The sequence below is a fragment of the Bos indicus genome, chromosome 29 (assembly GCF_029378745.1).
Source record: "Bos indicus isolate NIAB-ARS_2022 breed Sahiwal x Tharparkar chromosome 29, NIAB-ARS_B.indTharparkar_mat_pri_1.0, whole genome shotgun sequence".
NCBI classification, from domain to species: domain Eukaryota; kingdom Metazoa; phylum Chordata; class Mammalia; order Artiodactyla; family Bovidae; genus Bos; species Bos indicus.
The window spans coordinates 37527855-37541721 of NC_091788.1; the positions used below are offsets into that span (position 1 = coordinate 37527855).

The 13867-nt window shown below is 40.8% G+C and overlaps 1 long non-coding RNA gene across 1 annotated transcript in view; it reads right to left on the bottom strand.

Moving 5' to 3' along the window:
• The window catches only part of LOC139180734 (uncharacterized), a 16471-nt gene continuing 2604 nt past the window's right edge, over positions 1–13867 (bottom strand). The window contains exons 2-3 of the long non-coding RNA XR_011564991.1: positions 8232–8369; positions 1–1812 (exon numbers count right to left, since the gene is read on the bottom strand). This is a non-coding gene — a long non-coding RNA (uncharacterized lncRNA). The remainder of the gene's footprint in view (positions 1813–8231; positions 8370–13867) is intronic.

Below are 13867 nucleotides of genomic sequence, written 5' to 3' on the forward strand. Positions count from 1 at the left end.
CTCTGGTTGACCTATGGCTGTCTGCAAGCAAGGAGCAATGGCTAAGGCAGAGTTGCCAACTGTGTCCCAGAGCTTTAAAGATTTATCCCCCAACACACATACGCACACATGCACATGTGCACACACAGCTTCTCAGCAAAGACTGAAAATTTTATTTTTTGAAAGCAGTTAAGGAAGTGAAGACCAGTGCAACAAAAACAATAATAAATAAGAGTTGAAAAATACACAATGAGATAGTATCTCACACCCATTAGAATGGCTAATATATTTTTTAAGCAAAAAATAATTGTTGGTGAGGGTGTGAAAAAATTGAATCCCTTGTATGCTGTTACTGAGGATGTGAAATGGTACAACCTTTATGGAAAACAATACAGTGATTACTCAAAAAATAAAAATAGAATTATCATATGTAATAGCAATTCTACTTCTGGATCAGTTCATTTCAGTTCAGTGCTCAGTCATGTCTGACTCTTTGTGACCCCATGAATCGCAGCACGCCAGGCCTCCCTGTCCATCACCAACTCCCAGAGTTCACTCAGACTCACGTCCATCGAGTCAGTGATGCCATCCAGCCATCTCATCCTCTGTCATCCCCTTCTCCTCTGCCCCCAATCCCTCCCAGCATCAGAGTCTTTTCCAATGAGTCAACTCTTCGCATGAGGTGGCCAAAGTACTGGAGTTTCAGCTTTAGCATCATTCCTTCCAAAGAAATCCCAGGGCTGATCTCCTTCAGAATGGACTGGTTGGATCTCCTTGCAGTCCAAGGGACTCTCAAGAGTCTTCTCCAACACCACAGTTCAAAAGCATCAATTCTTCGGCGCTCAGCCTTCTTCACAGTCCAACTCTCACATCCATACATGACCACAGGAAAAACCATAGCCTTGACTAGACGAACCTTTGTTGGCAAAGTAATGTCTCTGCTTTTGAATATGCTATCTAGATTGGTCATAACTTTTCTTCCAAGGAGTAAGCGTCTTTTAATTTCATGGCTGCAGTCACCATCTGCAGTGATTTTGGAGCCCAAAAAAACAAAGTCTGACACTGTTTCCACATCTATTTCCCATGAAGTGATAAGAGATCCTTAGAATAAGCAAAATTATAAGGGAGAAAGTGAAAGGATAGTTGCTAGAGACTGGAGAACAGCCAATGTGACGTTACTGTTTAATGGATTTAGAGTTTCAGTTTTACAAAATGAAAAAAACTATGGAGATATATAGTGGTGATGGTTGTACAATATAATGTACATGTTTAAAACCACTTTTAAAACAATTTACATCAATTTTTAAATTAAGATGTTAAATATTACATATATTTTAGCACAATTTTTTAAATTGAAAAAATCAATCAATATATTAATAGTATACTGCATTAATAGAATAAAAGAAACAATCACTGAAGAGTGATAGAAGGAAATATTAATAGATTGTAATGGCTGATAGTCTTATCTCCTTACCTCTAAATTCTTTCAAAATAAAAATCAATCATTAATCCCTCCAAAAAACTGCATATTAATAAGGCAACCTAAAACTCTGCCTGGATCCAGAAGAATAGATACTTGTGGGATTCCTGGAGGATAATGTGGGCTTCCAGGGTGGCTTAGTGGTAAAGAATCTACCTGCAATGCAGGAGATGCAGTTTCGATCACTGGGTTGGGAAGATGTCCTGGAGGAGGGAAGGCAACCCACTTCAGTATTCTTGCTTGGAGAATCCCATGGACAGAGGAGCCTGGCGAGTTACAGTCCATGAGGTCACAAGGAGTCCGACATGACCGAGCACACATGTATGCACAGGATAAGTGTGTAGAGGAGATAACTGGAAAATGAAGGCAGAGAAGCAAATCGAGACCAATTTCTAATACAGCTAAACCAGCTTACCAAAGAGTTTGGAATTTAGTCTGTAAGTAACAGCATGCTACTGAAGGGTTTTACACAGCAGTGTTTCTTTATTAAACTTTATGATTATATCATTATTTCCATGACAGTATTTTCTGCAGCAAATTACAGCTCTCCTAATTCAAACTGCTTAATCGATCAGAAAACATTTCTTATAACAGCAAGTTCCCAAGTAAGGGACTTCTGGATCAATTGATTCAACAGCTCAGTGACAAGTATCAGTGATCCAGATTCTTTCTGTCTTCCTCTGGAATCTTAATTCTAAAGTTGTAAGATGCATACTTCCTGGTTCACATCCAGCAGGAGAAAACAGTTTCTCTCTCTCAGAAGCCAAAGGGAAGCCTTTCTTTACCTCACACTGGCCCAGTTGCTTTAGTCCAGCTCCTCTCTGAACTGAATAATAGCAAAGGGGATGGAACTGCCATGATGAATTTAGATAAAGGTGTAGGAGCATGATTTTGAAGAAGTCACTCACCTGAAGAATAGAGATGGAATTGAAGAAGAACAAGCCTAGAGAGAAGGATAATTAGATGATTGCTCCAACAGAGGCCACGTTAGAGCCAAATGATGAATTCCTAATTTTGAACTGTAGAGAATTAAAGAGGGTAAACTTGAAAGGTATTTAGGAATTTTATCAATGTTTCATATATTAGTTAGGTTCACACTCAATGTTGCTCAATAGCTAAAATTAGTAGTTAGATACAAGAGTAGTAGATTAGTTACATAAACTGCTTTTGCTTTATTTCTAATTCCAATGCTCCTCAATAACCATTGAGCTTAGCTTTAAATGCTGATCTGTATTTCACTTGAATATAAAATTGTTCAGAATGTTCATTGTTTTCAGTTTTTTGTGTCTGTGTTAATGTAACAATATTCTACTACAAACTTAAAATGCAAAAACACCAAAGTTTTACTGGGGCGGGAAGCATCAGAATGCCTTCTGCAACTATAGTGACTCCCCCAAATCCTGTAATCTGAGCCAGATAGCTGTCTATTCCAGAAGGACATTTCTCTTTCCGACCCAGAACATGAAGTAGAGGATCCAGAAGAAATCTTGTGACCCACGAGAGTCCAGTTGAAGGTGAAAGCTGTTTTGCAAAGAGTCATAATTTAGTTTGACATGGTTGTTTGTAATCCATTGAAACCACCAGTTTCTGATGGGCCATAGGTCCGATGTGTCCTTGAACCTGCCCAAAGAGATGCTGTTCTCTTTGTATGGTTTAAACTGGTCACATAGGTTTACTTGTTTGTTATTGCTATTGTTTTATCTTGTTTTGACTCAGTGGCTAAGGATAAGGCTATTATTGGAGAAGGCAATGGCACCCCACTTCAGTACTCTTGCCTGGAAAATCCCATGGACAAAGGAGCCTGGTAGGCTGCAGTCCATGGGGTCGCAAAGAGTCGGACACGACTGAGCGATTTCCCTTTCACTTTTCACTTTCATGCATTGGAGAAGGAAATGGCAACCCACTCCAGTGTTCTTGCCTGGAGAATCCCAGGGACGGGGGAGCCTGGTGGGCTTCCGTCTATGGGGTCACACAGAGTTGGACACGACTGAAGTGACTTAGCAGTTATAATATAATAATGAGGAATCTGCTATCACTCAACTCACCCAGGCTACACACTGTCTGAATCTTCTGTGTCTTTGTAATTTGCAAAGAACCAGTGTGACTCCAGGCAAGAAAAAATTAATTGTGAATTAGTGAAGAACTCCATTTTTTTTTTTTTAAGAAACCTCATGGAAAATGCATTCTAATGAAGTCTTTTCCAGTACTCTTTTTTCCTACCTCTTCAATAAAGGATGCAATTTGATCACAAGTTGACTGTTCCTTTCATAAAAGCCAATCTGAATTGACATGGAAAAATGGAGTCAGTCTGGGGAATATAGGAAAGTAATGTTGAATGCCCACTTTATCTCACATTGGAAGAGATTTGCCTGAGTGAAGGGACTCCATCTGAAAGAAGGAGGCTCTAACTTTGGAAACAGGCAGGATGTCGATGTAGCAATAGCAAGACCCTATGTTTTTATTCCTCACCCATGGTGGCTCAGATGGTAAAGAATCTGCCTGCAATGCAGGAAACGTGGGTTCAGTCTCTGGGTTGGGAAGATCCCCTGGAGAAGGGAATGGCAACCCACTCCAGTCGTCTTTTCTGAAGAAGTTGATGGATAGAGGAGCCTGGCAGTCCATGGCATCACAAAGAGTCGGACATGACTAACTAACACACTTACAGAACAGAAATATAGTCCCTAGCCCACAGAGCAGATACAAGGATTAATGACAATACATCATCAAAAAAGGATTTACAACAGTGCCTAGTTTATGGTAATCCCTCAGTAAGTTATTATTTTTCATCATTTATTAGTCCTTATTATAGCTGTAGCATGATGATGTTAAAGGCTATGTGGAGTTCTTCCCATTTTCCAAGAATTGGTGATCAGAGTCCACTTCTGAAAGCAGAAGATATACTCAATATTCTAAGCCCAAAAGATCAATTGAGAAGTTGCTAAGAGGTGTTACTATGGGCTGAATTGCATCTCTCAGAAAAGTGATAAAGAAGAAAGTGAAAAGTGAAAGTGTTGGTCGCTCAATTGTGTCTGGCTCTTTGAGACCCCATGGACTGTAGCCTACCAGGCTCCTCCATCTGTGGAATTCTCCAGGCAAGAATACTAGAGTGAGTAGCCATTCCCTTCTCCAGGGGATCTTCCCGGCCTAGGAATCGAACCCAGGTCTCCTGCATTTCAGGCAGATTCTTTACCATCTGATTCACCAAGGAAGTGAAGTGTGTGTTAGTCACTCAGGTGTGTCCAACTCTCTGTGACCCATGGACTGGGGCTCGCCAGGTTCTTCTGTCCATGATTCTCCAGGCATGAATACTGGAGCAGGTTGCTATTTCCTTCTCCAGGGGATCCACTAGGGAAGTCTCCAGAAAAGCTATGGTAGAGTCCTAATCCCCAGCACCTGATCATGGGACCATATTTGAAAATATGGTCTTTATGGAAGTAATCAAGTTCAAAAGAGGTTATTAGGGTGGGCCTTTTATAAACTATGACTGGTGTCCTTATAAAGAGGGGAAATTTGAACACTGAGATGGACATACACATAGGCAAGTTTATGTGATGACACACAGGCAAGACATCATATGAAGACAGAGGGTAGGAGTGATATATCCATGAGCTATGAAATGGCAATACCAAAGATTTCTGGAAAATCAGCAGGAGTAAGGAAGAGGTAAAGAAGGGTCCTTCTTGAATAGATTTCAGAGGGAGGTGACCTTGATTTGGGATTTCTGACCTTCAGAAGAACAAGACAATAAACTTGTGTTGTTCTAAACCACCCAATTTGCAACACTTTGTTACAGGAGCCTTAGAAGACTAACACAGGTGACTTTTCTCTATAGTGGGCACCATATAACCTCCCCCCGCCCCCGACCCTGCAAGCTGTCAGATTTATGAAGAGGGGTTTTCCTATTACCTAGCATCACCCAGCAAGAGTGTGGCATTTGAGTGTATCTACTCCTGAGGGTGAGGGAGAGGAGATGCAACAGTCAGGTTTGTGGGTGTCTACAGGATGAACTGCATTCCCCACTGATACAATCTTTGAGACCCAAGTAGGATTTTCTGGACTGCCACAAAACATCTGGAGAAAGAGCTACCAATGTTAAGAGAAGGCATGACTGTGTGACTGGGGGCTGTGAGTTCAGAATTTGCAAGAGGTAGAAAAGAAGGATCCCACCACTGCCTGCAGGACCCACCCTGGGACACTGGAGAGAGATGAGACAGGAAGCTTCAGGCTTTCTGAGGATTGCAGCATGGAGAGCAATGGATAGCAAAGCCTTCAGCTTAAATGCTGCCAGCTGAGGATCAGTAGGAAGATAAAGCCACCAATGCCTCAATGCCACCAATGCCTAAGAGAACTGCTCAGAATTGAGCATCTCTCTGTTATGGCCAGTAGAAACCTTCTTGTACTCACTGAGATTGAAGATAGAATCTTCAATAGAAAATCTTCATAGAAAATGGACATATCCTGACATGGGGTTATATACTTAGGAAATGATACTCATGGAAAGCAAGCAAGCAAGCAAGTCGCCTGACCATGAAGAGTCATGTTTCAGGGATTCCCTTGGTACCCATACTACAAATAGAGGCTCTGGCACCAACCATCCCACTGAAACCTACATTTGTAACTATCTCATGCAATTATGTAACAGAAGGGATCTAAGACACCTTTAACATAAAATCATCATTAAATTGCAATAAATACGTGAAATACAGGAAGCTCATTTAATTAAAAATGTAGCAAACGTTATTTTAAAAATAATTCTTATGCAATGCAATCCTTATCAAAATGCCAATGGCATTTTTCACAGGACTGGATCAAATAATTTTAAATTTTGTATGGAAACACCAAAGACCGTGAAAAGTGAAAACAATCGGGAAAGAACAGAGCTGGAGGAATCATGCTCCTTGACTTCAGATTATTTTTACAAAGTTACAGTAATCAAAACAGTATGGTACTGGCACAAAAACAGACACATAGATCAATGGAAGAGGGTAATTCAGAAATAAATCCACCCACTTATGGTCTTTTAATCTACAACAAAGGAGGTAAGAATGAACAATGGAGAAAAGGCAGTCTCTCCAATATGCATATTTTAACATTTTATAGCACATCAATTAAAAAAAATCTCTGTTGTGAACATTACACATTGAAGTTATATATTTGGGAGTTTGCTGGGTTTTTTCTATCTTACTCTGATCCTATCCCCATGGGTTCACCATGTAGCTTCTGCCAAGCTGCTTTTATAACCATCCTTCCAACCAATCCTGGATTACCCCATTGCCTTGTAACAATGATAGCACCCAAGATTATGTCGAGATCACCACATGAACATATGTCTTCCTTGGTGGCTCAGTTGGTAAAGAAACCACCTGCAATGCAGGAGACCTGGGTTCAATCCCTGGGTTGGGAAGATCCCCTGGAGAAGGGAATGGCAACCTACTCCAGTATTCTTGCCTGGAAAATTCCACGGATAGAGAAGCCTGGTAGGCTACAGTCCATGGGGTCACAAAGAGTCAGACGCATCTGAGTGACTAATACACAGTGCATACATTCTCCAGGGTATTTTCTAGTTCCCTAACCCATGTCACATCACAGGAAATTAACGCTGTATTTGCCCTGGTTAACTATGAAAATATTCTTCATTTTCTCTATTTCAGCATTTTGTAATTGGCCTTGACATGGTCTGCCTACATTTTAAAGATTAACATTTGATCCTTCTTTTTCTATCTTAGAGTAATAAATCTGTTCTTTATTACTTACAGTAGTAATTCCTACTCTACCTCTGCTCTTGTTTGCACATGCTTGTATGTATGTGTGTGTGTGTTTCTTGTACAGATGGCTTCCGATTTTCTTATTTCCCTCAAATACAAACTCATTATTATAAAAAAGTACAGACGTATAATTAATATATTCAGGCCTGAAATTGTACAAAATGAAATAGATATTTTATTATGTATATTTTTGCCCTTTATATCACAGTGAAGGTACTATCTATGCTGGGCTGGAAGATAGCAGAACAACCCTTGTTTTGCCACTAAGTAGCTATAGGTGGTGGAGAAGGCAATGGCAACCCACTCCAGTACTCTTGCCTGGAAAATCCCATGGACGGAGGAGCCTGGTGGGCTGCCGTCTATGGGGTCGCACAGCGTCGGACACAGCTGAAGCAACTTAGCAGCAGCAGCTATAGGTGGTAAGCAAGTGTCAATTACTTCCTGTGTAAAGTGAGAGGGCAAGACTGAATAAATTATGTTTTCTCCCAAATATCACTGTTTTATGTACAGTGCTCAATCTCCCATCGCCTTATCTAATTTCATTTTCTAACCAGTATTTTTGATACAGTGTACTGGTACACAGACTTTGAAAGAAGAGTTGTGCATCATACTAGGTATGCAATAATTTCCCCTCCATAGTGCAAACACTGCCTTTCCCAGCTATAATTAAATCATCGCATAAATGTCAAACTATGAAGAAAGCATTAAATATAGACTGAGCTGGTAGAAGCCACAGGAGTATCTGGATTCGCTAGAGACTACCTAACAATTAACACTAGAAGTTTCTTGTACACATATACAAAGAAGGAGTTAATCTCCTGGAAGGAAACATTCTAAATTAAAACTATCTTTAGGAAGTCACACACAAGAGAAAGTCCATCATAGCGCTCAAGAATATGAAAAACAAAGTGGGCTATAAAACTCAATATTTGAGATTTAATTTCATGTTGTAAAACCACATTCAGTAACAACAACAAAAAAAGAGAGAAATAGTATGCTGCAGTCACCTGTATGTTTTTGCCTTCTTTTATTCACATTTGTTTGACTGCTAATTGTTAGCCTGTTGTCAATTACTTGTTTTTGTGGTGCAGCTAGCATAGAATGTGAGGCCATTACACACAATGTTAAATTGTCTCTTTTTCTCCCTAAAAAAAAAAAGAAAAACTGTTATAAGGGGATTATACTTCAATAAACTGAATCCTATTTAAAATTTTATCTCATCTAGTATTTATACATTATCTCATTTTACTATTTCCAAGTATAATATTTTTAAGCTGGTTTTAGAAAAGGCAGAGGAACCAGAGATCAAATTGCCAACATCTGCTGGATCATCAAAAAAGCAAGAGAGTTCCAGAAAAAACATCTGTTTCTGCTTTATTGACTATGCCAAAGCCTTTGACTGTGTGGATCACAATAAACTGTGGAAAATTCTGAAAGAGATGGGAATACCAAACCACCTGACCTGCCTCTTGAGAAACCTATATGCAGGTCAGGAAGCAACAGTTAAGACTGGACATGGGACAACAGACTGGTTCCAAATTGGAAAAGGGGTATGTCAAGGCTGTATATTGTCACCCTGCTTATTTAACTTATATGCAGAGTACATCTGGAGAAGGCAATGGCACCCCACTCCAGTACTCTTGCCTGGAAAATCCCATGGATGGAGGAGCCTGGTAGGCAGTAGTCCATGGGGTCGCTAAGAGTGGGACACGACTGAGCGACTTCACTTTCACTTTTCACTTTCCTGCATTGGAAAAGGAAATGGCAACCCACTCCAGTGTTCTTGCCTGGAGAATCCCAGGGACCGGGGAGCCCGGTGGGCTGCCATCTATGGGATTGCACAGAGTTGGACACGACTGAAGTGACTTAGCAGCAGCAGCAGCAGAGTACATCATGAGAAACGCTGGGCTGGAAGAAGCACGCAATGGAATCAAGATTGCCAGGAGAAATATCAATAACCTCAGATATGCAGATGACACCCCCCTTATGGCAGAAAGTGAAGAAGAACTAAAGAGCCTCTTGATGAAAGTGAAAGAGGAGAGTGAAAAAGTTGGCTTAAAGCTCAACATTCAGAAAACTAAGATCATGGCATCAGGTCCCATCACTTCATGGGAAATAGATGGGGAAACAGTGGAAAGTGGCTGACTTTATTTTTTTGGGCTCCAAAATCATGGCAGATGGTGATTGCAGCCATGAAATTAAAAGATGCTTACTCCTTGGAAGGAAAGTTATGACCAACCTAGATAGCATATTCAAAAGCAGAGACATTACTTTGCCAACAAAGGTCAGTCTAGTCAAGGCTATGGTTTTTCCAGTGGTCACGTATGGAGGTGAGAGTTGGACTGTGAAGAAAGCTGAGCGCCAAAGAATTGATGCTTTTGAACTGTGGTGTTGGAGAAGACTCTTGAGAGTCCCTTGGACTGCAAGGAGATCCAACCAGTCCATTCTAAAGGATATCAGTCCTGGGTGTTCTTTGGAAGGAATGATGCTAAAGCTGAAACTCCAGTACTTTGGCCACCTCATGCAAAGAGTTGACTCATTGGAAAAGGCTCTGATGCTGGGAGGGATTGGGGGCAGGAGGAGAAGGGGACGACAGAGGATGAGATGGTTGGATGGCATCACTGACTCAATGTACGTGAGTCTGAGTGAACTTTGGGAGTTGGTGATGGACAGGGAAGCCTGGCGTGCTGCAACTCATGGGGTCACAAAGAGTCGGACACGACTGAGTGACTGAATTGAACTCAACTGAATATTTTTAAACACAGTTTTGTTATTTAGTTTTTTCACTTGAGAAATATTTTTTTCCAAATAGAAAGTCATCATAAAATTCAGTTATATGGCAACTAATTTTTAATATCTAATATATTTATACATTGGGCTTTCCTGGTGGCTCAGAGGTTAAAGCGTCTGCCTTCAATGTGGGAAACCTGGGTTCAGTCCCTGAGTTGGGAAGATCCCCTAGAGAAGGAAATGGCAACCCATTCCAGTATTCTTGCCTGGAGAATCCCATGGACGGAGGAGTCCACGGGGTTGCGAAGAGTCGGACATGACTGAGCGACTTCACTCACTCACTTATATTTATACAACTTACAGGATATAATTCATTATTTGGCTTTCTTTGTAAATAGTGACTGTGGAGCCTACATTTTAATTTTACCTAGGCATGGAGAGACTTTTCTTGTATAACTTCTTATTGTTTTTCTTCTTAGGAGCTATTTGTATATAAGGGCTAAATAGTTTCTTGAAACAGATCAAAATAGAACTCTACTGTTTCAAGAGACTTTACAGTCTTTATTCTTTCCTGCCCTCCAAGGACAGGCTGTCAATTCAATTTAGAGGAAACCTTCTGAAGGAAATACTTTCCTCTTCATTGTTCAGAAATGTCTTGAACTTGAGGAACTGACACTTTACACAACTGAATTGTTTCAGCATTAGACATTCTTGCATTTATTTGGGGGAAAGGAGAATCTAGGCGTTTAAAGTTGAGAATTCTAGAAATATATAAATTAAACTGATTTACCTCTGTACACTTTGATTTTCCTCAGTGTTTCTTTCTTGCAAAACATGCTGGTCCTACAGGTACAATGCTTCAAATCAAAAAGACTGAAGCCTTGACTGGTATCCTAGCAGGCTCATGGATTCCCCACTCCTAGCTCTTATTCCCCAAGGGCTTTTCCACAACAGGGAAAAAAAATGTGCTCTAATAATGGAGAAATAATTGTTGAGTGAGTTGGAGGTTATATGCCCTCTTTTTTCCAAAGAGAAAGTAGAAAAAAATATATTCATTAGGTAGAAAAAAAAAAAGATACCTACAGTTGCTCTAAACTTTTCATGAATCAGGCCTTCCCCAGGGGAGGATAGTTGTCATGGCCTTATTGGAACCCCTGTATTAATTTGAATAAGTAGGACTCCAGATTCTTCCTTGAGATGAAAACCAAAGTCATCGGGATCATGTTTGCTTCCATTTGGGGCAGGATCAGGAAGACCAGAGAGACAAGTCTCCACTTGCCTGTTCAAACTGTTCTAACGGTGGATCCATTTTCTATTCTTAGAACAGTCAGGTAACTGATCAGACTAAGAAGGAATGCTCAAATGGGCTCATTTGAGGGATAGTTAATACAGGGGCTTTTTGCAAAATGTGGGTGGGATGTAGAGAAACCACAAGTGATAGAATAATATCACAAGTTGTTTAAGAACAGAAGCAAATCATAATCTTTCAAGCCTGATGCAGTAAGCAGTGGTTCCTCAGGAGACAGAGCCAAGCAGAGAAGCCACTTCGACCGTTGGTCAAGGAGCCCACCAGCCCTTGAAACATCACAGAGGGGGAAAGTGAGAGAATTAAATAATTTGCCCTTTCTCTCCTGCAATCTCCTAATAGAGTGTTTTGCTATTTGCAACCAGCTGGAGTAGGAGGGGAAGGGTGCCTGTTGAGGAAATTCATGTAAAGATCAGCCTCCAGGGACACAATGGAAAAGTGGGGAGGGGAGATTCAGGAAGCAGGTGCCCTGCTCTGGACCCTGGGAGGCTAGCCCACATGGACTGCAACATCTCATGCCTTGGTTTTATCCTTCGGGTGGTGTTCATTGAATCAAACTGGAAGTCTGGAGAAAACAAGGAAGTCCCTTTTTCTGGTCACAGTTTTGACAGTAACTGGGTTCTTCTATGTAAGGCCTCGGTTGTGAGGCATCACACTTCCTCAGCTACAGAGCTGCAACTCTTACTGCTGTGGTTACGTGGTTCCTGCACCTTGCCCCTTAAGGCTTAGGGGAAGTGATAGCTTCCCTCCAATATTGGTTCCCAAATGTGTCAACATCACTTTCCGTTCCCATGACTCTGCTCATATTTCTGTTAACAGTTCTTTATTAATCTTCCTTTAGTTAAACACTTTAAGACTGCCTTCTGTTTTCTTCCAGGATCCCGAGTGATACAGTAATGTACAAAAGTTTGCATAAGCCATCAGCAGGCCCAGAATGAGTGGGATCAATGTAGAGACTGCATTTTTGGGGGATACTCGGTTCTCTCTAGGTCACTAAGGAAAGATAACCCATTCGTTACCTTCCCCTAACTAGAGAACAAGAGTAGCAATGAGTTCTCAACTCCCAGAAGTGTTTAGCACGGACAGAGATGCTGAAGATCAAAATATATTTTGAAGTACTTCTGTCTGACCTTTCTCTTGTTCTGGGATTTCATTCTATGCTTTGGTCCTTCTATTCTCTGGCTTCACTTGTACAGGCTCTTGTTTGTAATTTCTGAGGTGGCTGGTATTCTCACAGTTTCTTTTTCCCTTCAGCATTCATGAGCTCCAGGGTACAGTTGGTTAGAGTTATTCATGTCTTGGTAATCTCCCAGCTAATTAAGTGCTTTGTTTTGAGATATAATTCACATACCATGTAATTGAGCCATTTAAAGTATACAAGGGGCTTCCCTGGTAGCTCAGACAGTTAAAAATCTGCCTGCAATGCAGGAGACCTGGGTTTGATTCCTGGGTTGGGAAGATTCCCTGGAGGAAGGCATGGCAACCCACTCCAGTATTCTTGCCTGGAGAATCCCCACCGACAGAGGTTCCTGGTGGGCTACAATCCATGGGGTCCCAAAAAATCAGACACGATTGGACGACTAAGCACAGCACAGCACAAAGTATACAAGGCATAATAACCTAAACGGGAAAAGAATTAGAAAAAGAATAGATATACGTATATGCGTAACTGAACCACTTTGCTGTATACCTGAAACTAACACACATTGTTAGTCATCTATACTCCAACATATAATTAAAACGTTTTAAACGAAAGAAGTTAAGTGTACAAGGCAATGGCTTTTAGACTGTTCAGAGTTCTGTAGCCTTCACTACTATCTAATTTTAGAATCTTTTTTTTTTACCCCCAAACAATCTTTATACTCATAGCAGTTACCCACTACTGCACCTGCTTTGAGCCATAGAAAACCACTAATCCACTTTCTATCTCTATGGATTCTCCTTTTTTGGATATACCATAGACATGAAATCTCAGAATATGTGTGTGTGGCTTCCTTCACTTAGCTTAGTCCATCTGTATTGTAGCAGGTATTAAGTACTTCATTATTTTTTCTTGTTGTAGAGTGATATCCAGGGATGTCTATACCATTTTTGTTTATCCTTTTATCAAATTAAGGACGTTTCAGTGGTTGCCACTTTTTGACTGTTTTTAACATTTCTGTATATGTTTGCATGTGGACTTATAGTTTCATTTCATATACTACTACTACTACTACTACTAAGTCACTTCAGTCGTGTCCGACTCTGTGCGATCCCGTAGACGGCAGCCTACCAGGCTCCCCATCCCTGGGATTCTCCAAGCAAGAATACTGGAGTGGGTTGCCATTTCCTTCTCCAATGCATGAAAGTGAAAAGTGAAAGTGAAGTCGCTCAGTCATATCTGACAGTCATGTCCAACTCTGTGCAACCCCATGGACTGTGGCCCACCAGGCTCCTCTGTCCATGGAATTCTCTAGGCAAGAATACTGGAGTGGGTTGCCATGCTCTTCTCCAGGGATCTTCCCGACCCAGGGATTGAACCCACATCTCTTATATCTCCTGCATTGGCAGGTGGGTTCTTTACTACTTGGGAAAATACATATATATATATATATATATATATATATA